General features: G+C 40.4%; 1 protein-coding gene across 1 annotated transcript in view; it reads right to left on the bottom strand.

The window, feature by feature from the left end:
- The window catches only part of Smad1 (SMAD family member 1), a 79,638-nt gene extending 79,350 nt beyond the window's left edge, over nt 1–288 (bottom strand). Inside the window, exon 1 of the mRNA XM_015484446.2 lies at nt 12–288. The gene's annotated coding sequence lies outside the window, so the exon portion shown is untranslated. The remainder of the gene's footprint in view (nt 1–11) is intronic.
- Nucleotides 289–19,926: the final 19,638 nt, after the last annotated feature.

Raw genomic sequence — 19,926 nt, 5'->3', positions numbered from 1 at the left:
TTTCGCTTTACCGGCTTGGCGGCGCGCCCATCCGCGCGGACGCACGAGTGGCCGGGCGAGCGGGGTCCCGCGGCCCCAGTGCGGCCGGCCGGGCGCGGCGCCGCGCTCCGCTCGCAGGGTCCCACCCCGCGCCTCGGCCCGGGCTCAGCCGCGCGGCCTCTCCGTCCTCCGCCCGCTCGCTCCCGGAGCCTGGATTGATCTGGTCGCGCTGGCGTCAGGGAGTCGCGGCCGCCCAGCCTCCACTCCTCGGCTGCCAATACCCGGCGCACTCGCTCGCTCGCCCGCCCGCCCGCTCGTTCACACGCGCACTCGCGCGCGCCGCCGCCGCCGCCGCCGCGCGACCAGGGATCCTCTCCAAATTCCGGGCCCAGCTGGCGCGAGCGCGGCGCAGCGCAGCCCCGGCCGGCGGACAGCGCAGGGGAGCGGCGCGAGCCACCGCCCCCAGTCCCCAGCCCCACGGCCAGACCGTTCCAGGCAAGAGGAAAAGCACACCGGCTTTCCGGCTTTCGCAGCCCTGCCGCTAGTCCCGGTGGGGCAGGCTGGGTGCACTAGGAGCGAGTCCGGCTCGATGTGCTGTGGGTTTCTTTTCTGACACGTTCTTTAACACGTCCACCGCGCGCACGGGTTCGTCGTTAGAACGCGGAGCACATTTTTTTCACTCACCTTTTCCTGTCTAGTTTTCATCGCCGCTCATTCACTCCACAAAGATTTGCAGCCCCAAAAGGTGCTTGTGTCCAGAATTGGATAAAAACTGTTGCAAACCCTGAGTCCATAGATGCATTTCCAACTCAGGATCCAATGATTTGAGTAGGACCCTGTTGCTCCAAATAATGACAGAAGCCACAAGGAGATACCTCTTTATATTCCAGGGATTTGGTCCAGTTTTTTAGAATCTTTTAGATAACCCAAACGCCCTCAAAACAAAAACAAACTTAACTTATATATACCTGATTTGCATAGACATTGAAAACATGTTTTTCCAAGGATCAACTTTTTTCTTCGCCAGTCTTTGAAAGCTGAAATAGAATCCTGAATAATTACTATAATGGTGAGTTGTGTTTAAAGAAGAATTATTCTGAGGAGTAAATTTCGCATGAACCAAAGAATTGTTGCCAGCAACGTTAATTTCAAAAACCATGGTTAAATGAATGGTACTCTGATTATTCCTGTATCTTTATGCATCAAGCATCCCATTTAAAATTCTTGCTTATTATTAAATATTTTATATTTAATTATTAAAAGGAAATACAACAAATCCCATAAAACCCATAAAATGTCATTTATAGGTTATATATCAGAATTTCTGCTAATTAAATCCTTTCTTTGTTAAACTCTTTGAGCATTTACTGGTCAATTCTTGGATCTCATTTGTATTTTCCTAAAAGCAACATTTATCAGAGTTGCTCATTTCTGCTTCTCAGAGCAAAAGCTACAATTTTAGCCTTGTAAAATGCCACTGAGATCAGGTCACTCTCTTGTTCAGAACCCTCCTTTGATAAATAAAATGAGGTATATCCAGACAAGGGAACATTATTCAGTCATAAAAAAGACCAAAGTACTGACATGTGTGCTACTTGGATGACCCTTTAGACATTATGCAAGTGAAAGAAGGTAGACATAAAAGAACACATTTTGTTTGTGTTATTTGTATGAAATGTCCAGAGGAGACAAATCTATAGAAATAGAAATTAATTGGGGGATTGAAGCACCTGGGGGTAGCCAAAGGTGTACTAGTTGTTCCCTCCCTGAAACATCATTTTCCAGTAATAGTTACACAACTTTGTGGATACACTGCAAGCCATTGAATTTTATACCTTAAATGAGTGCATTATATGGCATGTGAATTTTATCTCAGCAAAGCTGTTAAAGGAAAAAAAGGAAGATATAACTAAATGCAGTATATGATCCTTGATTGGACCCTGACGAGAAAAAAAAAAAAAAAAAGCTATACGATGGCATTATAAAGCTGCTAATTTTTCTGAACCTCCACATGGTCTTTCTTAATGCAGTCCTACAAGCCTCAAATGATAATTGTTAATATTACACACACTATGAAATTTGATTTCACCCCTTGTGCATTTTATTTCTTTAAATGGTAATAAAAATTTAGATACTCTTTTAAAAATGACATTAATGAGACAGTTATAAGAACATGAATATAGACTATATATTAATATCATTGCATTAAAATATTTAAAAATCCTTCTTTGGCTCCCCATTTCACTCAGAATAAAAGTTCTCCCAGTGTGTAGAGAACTTACATGATCTTCCTTCCCAACCTCCTTTACCACTCCAACCTCATCTTCTACTTTCCCTCTTGCTCCCTTTCTCAAGTCACCCTGGCCTCCTCACTCTTGTGGCATTCCGGGCACACTCTCACCTCAGTTCTCATGTACTAGCTGTTCCCTCCCTGGAAGGAGGTCCACATGGCTCCTCTGTCCCTCCCCCATGACTTTCATCTGCATGTCAGCAGGCCACCATCTACAGTTTCTCCTACACATACACTTTTTATCCTCTCTCCCTATTTGGCTACATATGTTTCTTGTAGCAGTACCTGTATTGATTAGCTTTCCATTACTGTAACAAATACCTAAGACAATCAGCTTATAAAGAGAAAAGGTTCATTTTGGCTCATGGATTCAGAGGTTTCAGTCCATGATCCGTTGGCCCTATTGTTTTTGGACCTGTTGGAGGCAGCAGGTCATGGCAGGAAGTCTGTGGTGGAGGAGACTGCTCACCCCATGATGGCTGGAAGTGAGGAAGCCAGGGAGGGGAGGGGAGGAGAGAGAGAGAAAAAGACTCTAACATCCCAGGATCCCCTTGAGAGCACGCCCCCAGTGACCTAAAACCTCCCACTAGGCCCCATTTCTTAAAGTTTCTTCCACCTCCCGTTAGGGCCAGGCTGAGGACCAAGTCATTGAGGTCTTTGGGGCGACACTCCAATTCAAAACTCTAGCATGGCCTAACTGCTTACCTAAAAAGCTAAATTCTTAGCCTGTTGTGTTCACTGCTATAGCCTCAGCGCCTGAAACTGCCTGCATCTAACAGAATCTCAATAAACACCTGCCAGATAAATGAGCGAATGAATGAATGAATCAATCAATCAATCACGCCTTGTTAGTCTTGGGGGACATGATGGCAAACAAAACAGATGAAAATCCCCGCCCTCCTCAAGGGAGACATAATAATTACAAATATGTTAGGTGGTGGTACAGGGGATAGAAAAAGCAAGGTAAGAGAGATCTGGAGCAAGGCCAGGGTTGGGAGATGGTGGCTATCTCTACTGGGACAGGGAAACTCCCTGGCAGGAGGTTCTGCACACAGTAAAGGAGGCCTGGCACACTATGTGAGGGATAGTTTTCTGACTGCCCAAGCAAAGGACAGAGCCAATGCAAAGTCCAGGCTACTTCATGTCTTCATGACAGATCCAGGGGCCACTGCAGCATTGCCAAGAGAAGTGAGTGCCTGGCAGGAAGGCTGGGTGTGGGGCCCAGGGGCACGCAGGCCACAGGCCACAGAGGCAGGGCCCCAGGGTGGTCTCTTCTCACTGCTCTCCTATCTGGAAGAAATATCCAAGGACCTGCTTCCAGAGAACTACAGAGGGTGAAGAGATGTTGGAAGCCGCAGAGAAAGGGCACCTTGGAGCAGTTGTCTTCTTGACAACTTCTTGAGAGCAACGAAGTAGGGAAATGTGGCCGGAATGCCAGCCTGCAAGACAATCCTATGAAGGATTGAGAAGAGGGGAGGACTGAGGAAGGGGAGGGAGACAAAGGGAGAGTAATTGGGAGGGCATGGATATGATCAAAGTATGTCACATGCATGTACAGATATGCCACAATGAAACCCACTCTTCTGTATAATTACTATACACTGATTAAAAAAAAAAACAACACTATGTTATACACACTGTATTCTCTACTTTATAGATGCAGAAACAGAGGGACCAACATAATAAGTGACTTGCTCAAAGTCACACAGCAAGTATGCTGGTGTCTATAAAGTACTGGATATGGTACCTGGCCTCTTGTAGGCATTCACCAAAGTTACCAATAGTCTTCTTGCTGAATATTTGTAGTGCTATGCTGAGAATACAATTTCTGTCTCCAAGCCAAATATCTTGGGTAAACTCATACCCACAGAACAATTAATGGAGTAGTCAGTTTTTGAAGATGACTACATGATTTCCAGAAAAAAAAAAAATTCTTCAATGGTTTTGCTCCCAGTAGCAAGTTCTCTCCTCTAGACATGTATCCATTGGCAAGTTTCCCACAGTGAAGGACTGGCTTTGGCTGCATTTAATATAAAACCTAAATAACATTGATTAGGCAAAATAGGAACTTATTTAATCTCTTATAAAAAGAAGGTCAGAAATAAGAATTTGGGGGTGGGGGCGGCGGTGAGATAACACAAAGGTGTTAGGGCCAAGGTCTCTGCAATTCTCTTTGCTTCTAACTCATTGTTGATTATAAAATGTCTGCTGCAGCTCCAGTCTTCCCATCTGCATTCCAGACAGAAAAAGGAAAAGGACAAAAGAATAGTCTGAAGTCCCTTGGACGAAGATACCACTCACCATCACCACCTGTGACCAGCTGTCACCACTACTACTACAATATCTGCCCATACCTCAGGGGTGAAAACACTCCTGTGGCCCTTCCTATTTGCAAGGATGGCTGGAAAATATCACTTTAAATCGTTTAATCTGGGCAAATTGTCACTCCAACAAATGTCAGTCCGACAAAATGAGGAAGTGAGGGCAGAGGTGGAAGCTGAGACCATAGTGGGCCCCAGCGGGCTTGCCCTGGCTGGGGACAGCTAATGGCTCCATCCTCAAGTTTTTTCAAGCTCGTTGTTTAACACATTGGTCACCTGAAACTGGCCATGGTGGGTGTATCTACAACACAAAGACTGACAAACACCACAAATAAGGTCCTGCCTTCTTTTCTGGAGAACCAGTTTAACATTTCCAGCACACGCTGGCTACTGGGCAGGTAAGGCTTTCCTTGCTACAGAAGGCTTTTCATTTCGCCTTATTACCTTCTGTTGGTTGTTTCTGACTATAATGGGTGAGACTTATTAAAGATGAAGCAGGTGATCTTTTGAAGTACCTGGTGTAATAAAAATCTCCCTCTTTAATTACATAAAGGTGCTAGGAGTATCCATTTATATTAGCTCTTCTTTCTTTAGAGAATGTACAAGTTCTTTGGTGGTAAGTTAGGAGTGTCATAAAACTATTGTAAATGCCTTTTCAAGATGTAAAAGCTTTTATTTTTAAATAGTATAAAAAAATGGAGAATTTTTCATAATATTTATGAATCAGACATGCTCCAAAACAGCCTCTCGATTTTGTGTTTGAAGCAAATATTACAACAAGCTGTTGCTGTAACTACCAACTTTTCTAAGATGTAATTTTAATAAAAATATAAGACACTCTTTGAACTAGCTTCTTCCAAAATTTATTCTGGAAAAAAACAGTAAAGTGGAATATCATTTTTTTTTCCAGTGCTAGGGGTAGAACCCAGGACCATAAGCATACTAGGCAGGTGTTCTATCACTGGGTGACCCCTGCCTGCCTGATTTTCATTCCTAAGGAGGAGAGAGCTCTTTCCTCCTTCCCTTTGGAATACAAACAGGTGCTTCAGACACAGCACTGACATGGACAAAGAATGTCTCCCCTTTGGCTTGAAAAGAGGCCATAAGAGTTAATTTTGTGAGCTGAACCAGAAATTGAAAAGTAGGCCTCAAGGGTTTGTGAACACAGTACCACCCCACCTAGGAGGTTTTGCCTCCAAGCTAAAAGTGTCTTTAGGATATTTTAAAATAAGCACCTGAAACCAAGTCGTGTATCAGAGTTGTAACATGTATCTTAGATGTTTCTGTGAAAAATCTTGCTCTGTATGACTGACTTAATGTTATCAGACTGTAGCCGTAATGCTGAAGAATCTTATTTGAAAAATAAATCAATGATCAATAGTGACCAATCTAAAAAGCTTGGGTATCCAACTGACTCATACTTATCTGTTGGGGGTTTATGGAGGATGGTCAATAAATAACACCTCCTCTTTCTCCTAAGTACGAGGTCATATAAGAACCAATTAGAAGTCACAGAGATGGAAGTCTAAATATGATCTTTATTACCTATAAAGTGCATTGGAAGGTTTGGTCTTAGATCTGTGGCCAAATTGGCTTGCCAATATTGTACTTGCAAATACAATACAAATTAGCAACCTCCTGAAACTCGCTGGCACTAGTATAAAGGAAGAGCCACAGGCTGCAATTTACTTGTTTAACTGTGGATCAAACAGAATATCTCCCGGGGTGTAGTGATGCATGCCTGAAATTCTAGTGGCTTGGGAGGCTGAGGCAGGAGGATTGTGAGTTCAAAGCCAGCCTCAGCAGCTTAGCGAGGCCCTAAGGAACTCAGCAAAGCCCTGTCTTTAAATAAAATGTAAAAAAGGGCTAGGGATGTGGCTCAGTAGTAAAATGCCTCTGGGTTTAATTCCTGGTACCAAATCAAAAAAGATATTCAAGAGAATATCCTTCTTCTGGGTTCCTGAAGGATTCTTCCGCTCTGCATCAGCATGTGTCCTAAGTTAGCTCCTCTTTCAAAAGCAAAGCTAACGTTGCACTTGTCCATGTAAGACAAGGTGATCGGGTTTTCTCCCCCAGTTAACAAAAGGATGCTTCTAATAAAACTTCACTACAGTTTGCATTTTGTTTTTAAGGAGTTGAAACTAAGTGTTATCCATTTCAAATTTGCTGCAGTTATATTGTCACCCTGCCCCCCAAACCATGGTTATTAAATGAGAGTACTTCCTGTAAAACCATAGGACTGAGAACATGGAACAGTGGCTGTAGAAGGTACTGACAAATGAAAGAACAATATTACTTTAGTTGGCCAATATTTATTGAGCACCTACTGTGTGCTGGGTACAGTTCTTGGCACTAAGATAAGTGTAGCAATAGGACCTTTCATTTTAGGTTGGCAATTATATTTTCACTGGGGAGACAGTGAACACAGGAGCACAAGATAAGATGTGATCGTTGAAGCTAAGAGGACAATAAAACAGGATAAGGTGACAGTGATGGTAGGGACCCTGCAGGGTTCTGTTTTAGACCAGATGGCCACAGAAGGCTTCTCTGAGGAGAACTTTGAGCTGAGATGAGGATAATAGGAAGGATGCTGAGGAGTTAAGTCCCATCTGTAACTCTTGCCAGGACTGCATTTTATTCTGAATTCAAAAGAAAGTCATTGAATGCATCCGAGCAGCGGGGGTGGGAGGCAGGATGAGGGTTCCCTTTTTCTGGCTTCTAAGTAGAAAAGTGGGAGCTACAGGAGGATCTAGAGGGAAAGCAGGTAAACCAGGGAGAGGTGACTGCAGTGATCACAGGAGAAGATGGTGGCTTGGACAAGGCTGGTAGTGAGGATGGCCCAAAGAAGAAAGAATGCCTTTAAGGATTAATGCTTCTTTGACGGTGAGCTTCCAGAGGATTGGCCAAGTGAAGGGTGGTCCCCTTCCTATGGTGCTGAGCTCCCGTGAATTTCAGGAAATATGTATTTTAAAAGATGCTTGTCTCACATTGATATTTCTCAGCGCTGCTCTCGACAATTACAGGAGTCTTCAATAATGAAGAATTGCAGAATTTCTCCACCAGCAGTACCTCTTGTTCTCCTGTGGTCCTAACTGCAGTTGGTTTTGTCACCCAAATGATGAATATGCTCCAATATCTTTCATCCAAAAAATACATACACACAAATATTCATAAACATATAGAGACACAAAGATAGAGCCACTCCTGGCCCTAAATATTTCCCCCGTTACATCCATTTTCTGGGTGACTCCATCATCCACATTTCCCCCAAAGAGTATTTTGCACCCTTGGCTATCTTCTAAATCCCACTGGCCACATCACGCACTCTAACCCAACTTCTGCTTGTACCTGGCCATTGAAACCCTTTTTGCTGAGCCAGAGTCACTGCATACTACGGGGTAGGTTGTGTATATATGATTTATCCCTGGTTTTAAAATTTCATTGACCTTCACATTGCCAAATTTAATGAACACTTTTCTGTTTTTGTTCTCTGGGGTGGCGCAGATTCAATAGACACCACCCGTCATTCTTTCATTCATAAACAACTGGGATCAAATCAACTTCCTAGAGGACTGGTTGAGTTAATAATGGAGTATTTTGGAGCTTGAATAAGGAAATAGGACTGTTTCCTATATGCTCCAGGGAAAAATCTCCAGGATTTGTTAAGTAAAGAAAATAAAGTGGGGAAAAACATGTACGTTTTAATTTATTTTAAAAGGTGGAGGGATATGAATATGTTCTTGTTCGCTTGTAACAAAATGGTAATGGAAGCATAATCTAAAACTTTTTTAAGAGTCCATGTTGGAGAGAGTGAGATAGAGAAAGCAGGATGGAGACTTGAGTTTTCTGAAAACACAATGTTTTGTGGATTTGATTTTGAACCATGGATATATTCTACCTAATTATAAAGCAAAGTTATTTTTTAATTAGAATCGATACAAACTAAAATAAAAATGAACCAAATTAACCTAACTATGATTGGGCCAGTACCACAGATAGGAATTATTTCAAATATCTTTAAAAAGGCAGTGATCTGACTATAAATCCCTAATAGGATATAATTAAGGACAGAATGTAGTGGGGGGGAAAAAGGAAAGGAAAGAAGCTGTTTCAGTCGTTATGTTATTATTAATATAGCATTTTAAATTTGAAATTATAAAAAAATGTAACGAAAGTAATTATTTTAACATTGTTACAGCCAAGATTGGAAAGTTTCCAGGGCTCTGGAGCCAGATTAGCCATGTGAATTTGGCCAACAAACTCCTACTGCTTCCTCATCTATAGAAATAGATGAATAGTCCCTATATTATAAGCTTTTGAGAATTACGTGTCATGCAGTTAATGTAGCACTGGCTCTTGGAAAGAGCTCACTGTGAACTACTTTTATGAATTATCTCTATGTGTGCCACCTCCTCTCTAAGAGCTGATCGAAGGCGGTCATGTGTTCAAAATGTTTAACACAATTTCTGCAACACACTAAGTGCTCACTAAATATCTGTAAGTCAATTAATTTCCCTCATGTTAATTTTAATTCAAATAAATTCAAATAGTTGTGACTGTCTATGTTTCTGATCTAAAGAATTTGATATATTGTTTATATACTATATATGTAGACAATTGCATTTAAACAAGAGTGCTAAATACATGTTGTGATTTAGTTGACTTTTTGCTACCTGTCTACATTTTTTTTCGTGTCAATTATGCTATAATGTAAAACAGTATCACTACCTGCTCATTCCTTTGGCAAAACTGCTGTTCAACCATCTAAAAGGTCCTTTCATCGATAAGGAAATGCACACAAATTGTGAAACATTACCACCTACTAAGTTTATCCTCTACCTCCTCATGGTGACCCAGACCTGCATGAGCAGTGGAGTTCATTTTCCACACAAGATTTTCCAAGGCTGAAGAACTTTTAGTTTTCCAAACTCCTATGCTTTGAAATTCCTACATTTGCAGAAAGTCTCCATTTAAAACTAAAAAAAAAAGGTCTAAATTTTTTGTCCAGAGAGACCCTGTGATGTTTGCAAATTCCTGTGTTTTTAAAACTCTTCCCATTCTGTTGAAGGCGCAAGAAATGGTTGGTATATTAGATGGTTCTCAATATTAACATAGGGGGAAAACGTGTCCTGGGGCCCCCCAAATCTATGCTTTTTTAATAAGATAGAAAACGTTTTTCTTTCCCCGGAGTAGAGCTTCTCTGACCCTTTCAAGTGACTCTTTGGTGAAAGCAAACTGTTAGAGCATGGTCAGTCACAGGGACCCTTAAACAGAAATCTTACCACCTTACCATCTTCCTTTATCCAGATGTCCATCCATTTCCTCTCCCTTAGCATGGACATCACATTATTAGACCTCAAGTCTCCCTGATAGGATGTCTCCTAAGATTAAAAAGAGAACAGAAAAACAAACAAAAAAGACAAAATAAATAAAAAACAAAATACATTTCTTTATTACTTCCCAGACAATACTGGCTAACCCACAAGAGGAGGAAGACATGTAATCTGGAATAAGTCTTAAAATATAAGCTCCTTTGTCTATCTTCTGTAAAGTTCTAGAATGGTACATTCTAGCCTATGGCATAGGCCCAGAAAACTGAGATTTACTTTCACTTCTTTTAAGCTCTCTGTTTCTTCTAGGTAGGGTTATTCTCATCAAGGAAATGTTCTCAATGTAGCTCTAAGAGAACTAGATTAAAATTCTCCATCACATAAACTGTCTCCCCAGAGTATGTGTACTATGTGTTTCTTTCTCTCTCCAGTCTTCTCCCAGAATACATCTCTTTTCCTAGCAGTGTTTTCAATGAATAGAAATTAACTAGCATCAGCCAGGTGTGTTGGTGCGGTGGCACAGGCCTGTAATCCCAGCAGATTGGGAGGCTGAGACAGAAGGATCGCAGGTTCAAAGCCAGCCTCAGCAAAGGCAAGGTGCTAAGCAACTCAATGAGACCCTGTCTCTAATAAAATACAAAATAGGGCTGGGGATGTGGCTCAGAGGTAGAGTGCTCGCCTAGCATGCGTGAGCCACTGGGCTCGATCCTCAGCACCACATAAAAATAAAATTAAGGTATTGTGTCCATCTACAACTAAAAAATAAGTGTTTTTTTAAAAAAATATAGACTGAGCATCTACCAGGCCCTGTTATAAGTCAATAAGTAAAGCAAGAATTGCTCTTGCTTCCATGGAACTGATGTTCTAGAGAATCTGGAGAATATCTGGTGAGATGGCTCCAAACAGGCAGCCTGCTAGTGTTGGGAAGAAGCAATACAAAGAACCAGAGTAGTACAGGCAGATTTCTTCTTCTAGAGCTCTCCCTCCTGTGCTCTGGGTCCATTTTTCTCATAGATATGCTATGTGCTCTGTTTCTTATATTCCCAGAAAATATGCACTGAACTAACTGCAGGTGTTGTGGGAACACATTTAAGAAATTTTAGGAATGACCATAAGGGAAATGACTCACTTTGGAGAAATTCACAGTAATAGTGTATCTGGAATGATCCCCTTTACTATGTTGGAGTGCAAACATAATCACCTCATTTTCAATCATTCCATTTATTACTTGAGCGCCCACCTGCCCTTAGTGACAGGAAATCTACTTATTTCCTGATACCTCCCACAACCTCCCTGCTTTGATAAGATCATCAAGGATTCATCCAATCCAAAGGAGACCAGTCCTACTGCAAAAAGCCAGGAAAAGGGAAAGAGAACCGGGAAGCATGACCAGTCCACTAGCAGCTTGGGTTGGGTTTCTGCCACAGGAAGTTAAAGATGAGCCCTGTACATTCTAATAACAAGACATTTGCTGATGGTCACTTTCATACTCCCATGGATTCAGCTCTTCTCTTCCCATCACCCCAGCTGCATCCTTTCCCACCCCTGTGCTCTGAGGCCACATCTATTTTAGATTGCATTCACACTGTCAGTCATTCCCCAATATACACAGTACTAAGCCATCTTAGTACTGTGCCATCTGCACCAAGGCTAGAAAAGAACTCAGCCCCAGTGTCTGTCATCCTGGAATAAGCATTCTCATAAAGCCTTAGCACCTTTCCTGCTGCTGGACACCTTGGCACATCCCAACCAGGAATCTTCTATTGCATGCAAAGGCGAAGGGTAGATGTTGCAAAGCAGCAAACACATGTCTGTTTTACGTACAGAGACACCTACACCTACACAAATTCATAGGGAAGTATTTGCCCTACATTTTCATAATTTGAGGGTCTTTTAGATGATTTCTTACAGTGAAGTTTGTTGATATCCTTGAAAGGAACTGTTTTAGTCAGCGTTTTTGCTGCTGTGACTAAAGGACCTGACCAGCACAGTTATAGAGGAGGAAGAGTTTATTTGAGGGCTCACGGTTTCAGAGGTCTTAGTCCATAGAAGGCTGGCTCCATTCCTCGGGGCTCTAGTGAGGCTGAACATCATGGCAGGACAGTGTGGCACAGGGAAGCAGTTCATATCATGGTGATCAGGAGGCAGAGAAGCTCCACTCTCCCGATACAAATATATACCCAAAGCCACGCCCCAGTTCCCACCTCCTCCAGCCACACGCCACCACTTCAGTTTCCACTCAGTTAATCCCTATCAGAGGATTAAATCATTGATTGGGTTAAGATCCTTTCAACCCAATCATTTCTCCTCTGAACCTTCTTGCATTGTCTCACACGTGAGCATTTGGGGGACACCTCACATCCAAACCATAACAGGACCATTTTTGACTATGCAATAAAAGATGTGGTAGCTCATTCATTACAACACTGACTTGTCTTAAAGAAAGTTCCACTTCTAGGACTATGGGTTTTAAGTGAGGTCAAGAACTCACCATCAGGACTGGATAAGAGTTATGTTGTTTGCTTTTCCTCTTATCATCTAGTAGGAGGAGAGTTATCATCATCTTAATAACAGGAAAATACTAAAACGAATATGTTAGGGGGTTATTTGGTTGCTCATTAGCGAGTGTGGTAGAACAAACACAAATCAGTGATGTTGGTGGCATTTCAGACTTTCTGATGGCAGAGCACCCATCTGAAGGCTTAGCTCTGCTCCTTTCTTCTTCAAACACCTCACCGTTCTTTTATATGGACCTCAGACTTAAGTCTAAAATCCTCAGACAGGTATTCAAAGTCTTCCACAGTCTGGGCCTTACTCACTTGTTCATCTTAATTGACCGTTATTTTTAGAACCATATTTTCTTTCAGCTGTATTTTTTTACTCATTATTTCACAAACTTGCCATGCACACTTTTAACAATAAACTTTATTTCAGAATAATTTCAGATTTACAGAAAAACAGCAAAGATGATACAGAGTTCAATAGAATACCCGTCACCCAGTTTCACCTAATGCTAGCATCTTACATTATCATGGCGCATTTGCTACAATTGATGTATTATTGTGAACTGAACAGTCTTCCTGCTAATGTTCCAGGATCCAACCGAGGGTATCACATTGCAGTTAGAGCAGGTACCTTTCTGTGTCTAGTTCCTGCTCATCCCAGTCCCCCAACCCCCAGGAATCTCTTTCCTTTTCTGACCTATCTCCAAGGTCCATTCATGCCATGTCTCTGTAATGTCTTTCTGAATTGTTCCCGTCTTCAGGGATTTCTCTGATGTTTAAACTCCAGAGCACTTTGGTCTGGATCATATATTCATATATTTGGAGCGTGGAATACACTGACCTGCATTATTATGTATCTTTTTATGTTTGTTTTCCAATTATCTCTTAAGGAAAAGAAAATACCTCATTTTCTTATCCCTGGCCCATAGTTCTACAACTATTATTTTTTTTTAAAGAGAGAGAGAGAGAGAGAGAGAGAGAGAGAATTTTAATATTTATTTATTTTTTTTTTTAGTTTTCGGCGGACACAACGTCTTTGTTTGTATGTGGTGCTGAGGATCCAACCTGGGCCGCACGCATGCCTGGCGAGCGCGCTACCGCTTGAGCCACATCCCCAGCCCCATTCTACAATTATTAATTGAATTATCAAGGGCCCAAGGAGACTACATTTATAGTTTATAACATAAGAAATATAAATATAACTTGACAAGTTATAATAACAAATATTTATTGAGCATTACCGTGTGCCAGACACATCACATGTAGTATTGTAGCTGATTCTCATGAAATTTTATGTGGCAAATATTATAATGAGCCCCATTTAGGGTAAGTCGTTTGCCCAAGACTACACGACAGGAAGGAAATGGACCCAAGGCTCCTACTCAAGCATTATGGCTCCAGAGCTCACAAATTCCTGAGCACTTTACTACACAAAGTGCTTTTTGCCCCAGCAAAGATTTCCAATCTTTAGTCTACATTTGAGGCCTCCTATTCAATTCCATCCAGCCTGTCTTCAACTCTGAATACCTAGTTTCCCTGGTAGCCCACAGATATCGTCCTTCTCCTTCTCCTTCTTCTTCTTCTTCTTTTTTTTTTTTTTGGTACCAGAGTTTGACCTAGGTATACTTAACCACTGAGCCACATCCCCAGCCCTTTTTCTGTTTTATTTTGAGACAGGGCCTCACTAAATTGCTGAGGCTGACCTTGAACTTGGGATCCTCCTTCCTCAGCCTTCAGAGCTGAAGGGAATATAGGCATGCACCCCCACTCCCGGCTCCACTGATATCATTCTTGAAAGTTTCAATTACTCTCTTTTTACCAGTTCCATTGTCCTTTTTTTAAAAAAAAACTTATTTATTTATTTAATTAGGTCTATATGACAGCAGAATTCATTTTGATTCATTGTACACAATTGAAGCACAGCTTTGCATTTCTCTAATTTTACACCATGTAGTGTCCCACCATATGTGTCTAGGGTAATGATGTCCATTACCATCTTTCCTGCCCCCATACCTCCTCTCCTTTGCCCAATCAAAGTTCCTCCACTCTTCTCATGCTTTCCCCCATCAGCATCCACTTATCAGAGAGAACATTTGGCCTTTGGTTTTTTTGGGATTAGCTAACTTCACTTAGCATGATATTCTCCAACTTCATTCATTTACCTGCAAATGCCATAATTTTATTCTCTTTTCATGCTGAGTAATATTCCATTGTGTATATATACCACAGTTTGTTTATCCATTCCTCTATTGAAAGGGATTTAGGTTGCTCCCACAGTTTAGCTATTGTGAATTGAGCTGCTATAACACTGATGTGGCTTCATTACTATAGTATGCTGATTTTAAGTTCTTTGGGTATAGATGGAGGAGTGGGATAGCTGAATCAAATAGTGGTTCCATTCCAAGTTTTCTTTTTCTTTTTCTTTTTTTTAAAGAGAGAGAGAGAGAGAATTTTTTAATATTTATTTTTTAGTTTTTCAGCGGGCACAACATCTTTGTTTGTATGTGGTGCTGAGGATCGAACCCAGGCCACACGCATCCAGGCGAGCGCGCTACCACTTGAGCCACATTCCCAGCCCCCATTCCAAGTTTTCTTTCTTTTTTTTTTTAAATTTTTTTTATTATTAGTTGTTCAAAACTTTACAAAGCTCTTGACATAACATATTTCATACATTTGATTCAAGCGGATTATGAACTCCCATTTTTACCCCGTATACATATTGCAGATTCACATTGGTTACACATCCACTTTTTTACATACTGCCATACTAGTGTATGTTGTATTCTGCCATTCCAGGTTTTCTAAGGAATCTCCATAGTGCTTTCCAGAGTGGTTGCAATAATTTGCAGTCCCACCAGCAATGCATGAGTGTGCCTTTTACTCTGTACACTGATTGGTTTGGGACTTTTAAGCTATGTTGTATTGTGTCCTTTCTCTCTTTCTGTGGGAAGGCTCTTTGCATCCTTGCACTGAGCCTTAAAACTGGAACATTATAGAACACAATAACCACTATTTTTTTTCTCTTTGTGAGAATATTTTGAAAGGCTGACATTTTTTAATTTATTGAAATTGACACATAAAAGTTGTACATATTTATGGGGCACCATGTGATATTTTGATACATGTATACCTTGTGTAATGTTCAAATCAGGTCAAACCTATCTATCTCCTCAAACATTTATCATTTCTTTGTGGTAAAAGCATTCAAAATGCTTGTACTTTTTATTTTAAATATGCAATACGCTGTCATGTCCTTCAGTCAGTCATCCTGCTATGCAATATCACATGAGAACTTATGTCTCCCACCTAAATACAAAGTCCCCTTTCCCCGTCCCTCTCTCTTCCCTAGTTTCCCTAGCCTCTGGCAATCAGATTGTACCTTCAACTTCTATGAGATCAACACTCTTAGATCCACATTAGTGAGATCATGTAATATTAGTCTTTCCATAGTTGGCTTACTTCACTCCTATACTACCCTCCAATTCCATCCCTGTTGCAAATATCAGGATTTCATCCTTTTTTTTTTCCATAGTTGAATAGGATTCAATTGTGTACATATAAAATATTTTCTTTATCCAATCATCATTTGTTTCCATTGGTGGCCTACGTTTTTTAAATTATAAAAGAAGTATATGCATATAAAGTGAGAAGTTCCTTTTTCAATTTTTTCCCCTACCCTTTCCTTAAGGACAGATTGTTTTAAAATGTGGCCTTGGCATAAAATATTTAAAGTTATAAATACTTCTAATTATAAAAGAAAATATAAGAGTCCTGATTTAATATTTTTCAACTGAAAGTTGGGTACATTGGTACATGCCTGTAGTCCCAGCTGCTTAGGAGGCTGAGGCTTGATGACGGCTTGAACCCAGGAGTTCAAGACTACTCTGGGCAACACAGTGAGACCCAAGTTCAAACAAAATGAAGAAACAAAAAAACAATTTTAAAACTTTCCAATTATGCAGAAGAATAAATACAAAAACCTCACAAGAACCTCACTAAGCACCGCCCTCCCATCCTTTCTAGAAGAAACCACTGTGAAGGTTACAAAACCTTGGGAAGTTTTCTCAACTTTTGTTTGTTTGTGGCAGGAGTAGACTCTCGGCATATTTTGTGGCCTGATGTGCCCGGTTATTCCCTTGACTTCTGCTGCCTTTGATGTTGCTACCCAATCTTTTTTTTATCACATTCTAGCCAATCTCGTTTTTCTGGACACTAACCAATCACTTTCTTCTTTTTTACGTTTCTTCTTTCTTACCCCAAACAGTGACTTTATCTGAAATTTCTGAGTTTTTTTCTCTGAATATTTTCATCTTCAGAAATTTGATTCATTCTCTGAGTTGGCCGCCATCTTCCCTAGACTCTTGCTTCCAAACATTTTTTTGGAGTTTCTCAACCCACACTCATTCTTTATTGTGATCTGATTCACACCTACCATTCCAATAAATTACATTAAAAGGTGCCTGACCCTTTAAATGTCAGATCTGTTCATCACAGAAATTCCCTTAGCCCTCTACCATATGAGCTTCTGCTACCAGGAACTGTCTTGTCTTCAAAAAGCACTCTCTTCCTAGACTTGGAGACGTTGCAAAATCCTTGTTTCTCCTCTATCTTTAGATCAGCACCTGCCTTACCCCACCGCCCTCCAGGGTTTTTTGTTCCCTGTCTTTGTCTTGCCCCTAGATGCCCTGGGGAATTTCGTCAGCTTCCACAAACATCAACACCTCTAACTCCAACATCAACTAACCTGCTCAAAACCAATTTCACACTTCCAACTATCTGCTTGTCATTTTCACAATTTTACTGCACAGGTAAGATGTCATCTTACCCATTTCACATCTTCCTCATTTCCGTTAATGAACTTTGGCACTGGGCAGCATATTGATCATTTTTCTTCCTAGTGCTCTTTGAATTCCATTGATTCTCTCTCCCACAAATTCTATTGCCACCTCTTTTTTCTTCCTTTGTCTATATGGTCCCATGATCTTCTTCTAGCTTCTTAACTACACTTTTATAGCCCTCCGATTCTCTCATCTTTATTGTCCTCTTCATTGTCTATGCCCCTTACAAATCTCCAGGTAAGTCTTCCATAAAGTCTGGCTCTAACCATGATTGCTTGCCCGATCAAACTCTCCAGTGACACGACACTGTGTGGGAGCAAGATACAAATTTTTCATCATGGTTTTGGAAAACCCCATACAGCAATTCTTAAACACTTTTCGGTTAGGATCCCTTTTCACTTTCAAAAGCTATTAAGGAAGCTGGGCGTGGGAGTGTACACCTGCAATCCCAGTGAGTCCAGAGGCTGAGACAGGAGGATTGCAAGTTTGAGGCTAGCCTCAGCAAATTAGTAAGACCCTCAGCAACTTAGCAAGACCCTGTCTCAAAACAAAAAATAAGAAGGACTGAGACTATAACTCAGTGGTATTGCATCCCTTCAATCACCAGTACGCAAAAAAGAAAGAAAACATTATTGAGAGCTTTTATTTATATGGGTTATACCTATCCCTTACTGTGTTTTAAGTTAAGACTGGGAAAACTTTAAAAATACGTATTTATGTATTTTAAAATAAAATAACAGACCAATTGTATGTAAAGATAAATACTATATTTTATGAAGAAAATAACATTTAAAAAATTTAATCAGGAGATTGCCATTGCTTTGCACTTTTAGAAATCTCTCCATGTGACTTAACAGAAGAATAGAAGACAGCTACATAGTTCTTACATCTGCCTCTATAGTCAGTTCATTGTGATATCGCATGCTTTGTAACCCCTAGAAAAATTCCTTTGTATATTTACAAGAGAAGAAGAATGAAAAGTCAAAGAACATCTTCCTATTATTGGGGTAATAGTTTTGGCTACACTGAACCTTTGAAAGGATTCCACCTCTTGAGAATTACTGCTATACACTTCTCTCTCAATGCTCCTTAATCAAACTTCAGATTCCAGGTAAACCAGACTATTTATCCCCTTAACATATTCATATTTCCATAGCTATCATATGAATTCAGTGTCTCACTCAAACAATTTTACTTGTACATTGCAAGTTCTGTATGGTTCACCCAGGACACAGGATTTTGGTGGGAAAAAAATGAGACTTTTCCTGTGATTTACTGGAAAGCAGTCAGTACTGGGAATCAGTGCTTAATGCCAATTCTGTAACTAACATTTTGTGCTACCTTGAACAAATCATTTAATGTCTTGGTTCTTGGTGCATGCATTTATAAGCAGAAGAAATTAGGTATGGTGATCTCAGGGTATTATTCCAGATTTAAAAGCAGCAGGGAGTTGGAATTAAATCACCTGTCATCTATTCTGAAGAAGTAGGAAATATTCATACTTGCCACTTCCAATCTTTTGTATTGTCTCTTAGTTAACCATAAACTGCTGCCTTCTTGTATGTGCATAAAAATCAGGTTCTCTGCAGTTTCTAATGACTATCTTGAAGGGGTTTCAAGAAAAAACCCTCTGGACCTTTCTTGAGCCTCTTGAGTCAGTAAGTAGTTTTGTTTAATTTTGGAATGTGTCTCCAATACATTTCATGAAATTTAGAAAATTTTCAGTCATATTTCTCTTTTCATGACCTTTAATGTATTATCACATTAAATTCATCTTTTTTGGTTGTCTTTGTGTTTCAGTTGGAATACTTTTTCAAATTCACTCACCTTTTGTCTGCAGAGTCAACTCGTCTGTTATTCTCATTGAGTGTATTTTTTTTTTATCTCAGTCATTGTATCATTCATCTCTAGTAGTTTTTTTATTTTTAAATTCTCTTTTAAGTCATCTCTTCTTAACATGTTTTTTTTTCCACTATCTTCTTGAACATAAGGAGGATATTGTAGTAATTGATTAACATCCTTATCCACTAATTCAATTTCATTGGGTCTGTTTTCATGGATCTGTATTCCTCCACATTGTAGATCCTATTTCCCTTTTATTTGACATATTTTTTCTTCTAGTAATTTTAGTAATTTTCTTCTAGTAATTTTGGATACCAGACTCTGAAATTTACATTGTTGCATGCTGGATATTTTTTTTTTCCTTAAATATTCTTGGACTTTGTTCTGGAATGCAGGTAAGCAACTTGAGAATGGTTGGATCCTTTTAAAGCTTGCTTTTAAGCTTGTGCAGGTGGGATCAGAGTAGCATCTAGTCTAGGGCTAATATGGCCCCTTTACTGAAGCAGTGCTTCTCAGAGCACTATATCCCTTGCCCTGTGTAGTAAAAGGTTTTCCGTCTGGCTGCATTAGCCCTGCATATGATCTCTGGGGATTATCCTTGTGTTCTTTCCTGGTTATTCTTTCTCTGGCTGTCAGCATATGTAAGCACTGATCAAAACTTTCTTGAAGGGGGCTGGGGTTGTGGCTCAGTGGTAGAGTGCTTGCCTAGCATGCATGAAGCACTGGGTTCGATCCTTGGTACAATGTAAAAATAAATAAATTAATTAAATAAAGGTATAAAAAGAGAACTTACCTGAAGATTCCAGGGGAATCCCTAGCAGG

This window comes from Marmota marmota, unplaced genomic scaffold (assembly GCF_001458135.2).
Source record: "Marmota marmota marmota unplaced genomic scaffold, marMar, whole genome shotgun sequence".
NCBI classification, from domain to species: Eukaryota; Metazoa; Chordata; class Mammalia; order Rodentia; family Sciuridae; genus Marmota; species Marmota marmota.
This window is presented reverse-complemented; position numbering and strand designations above follow the sequence as displayed.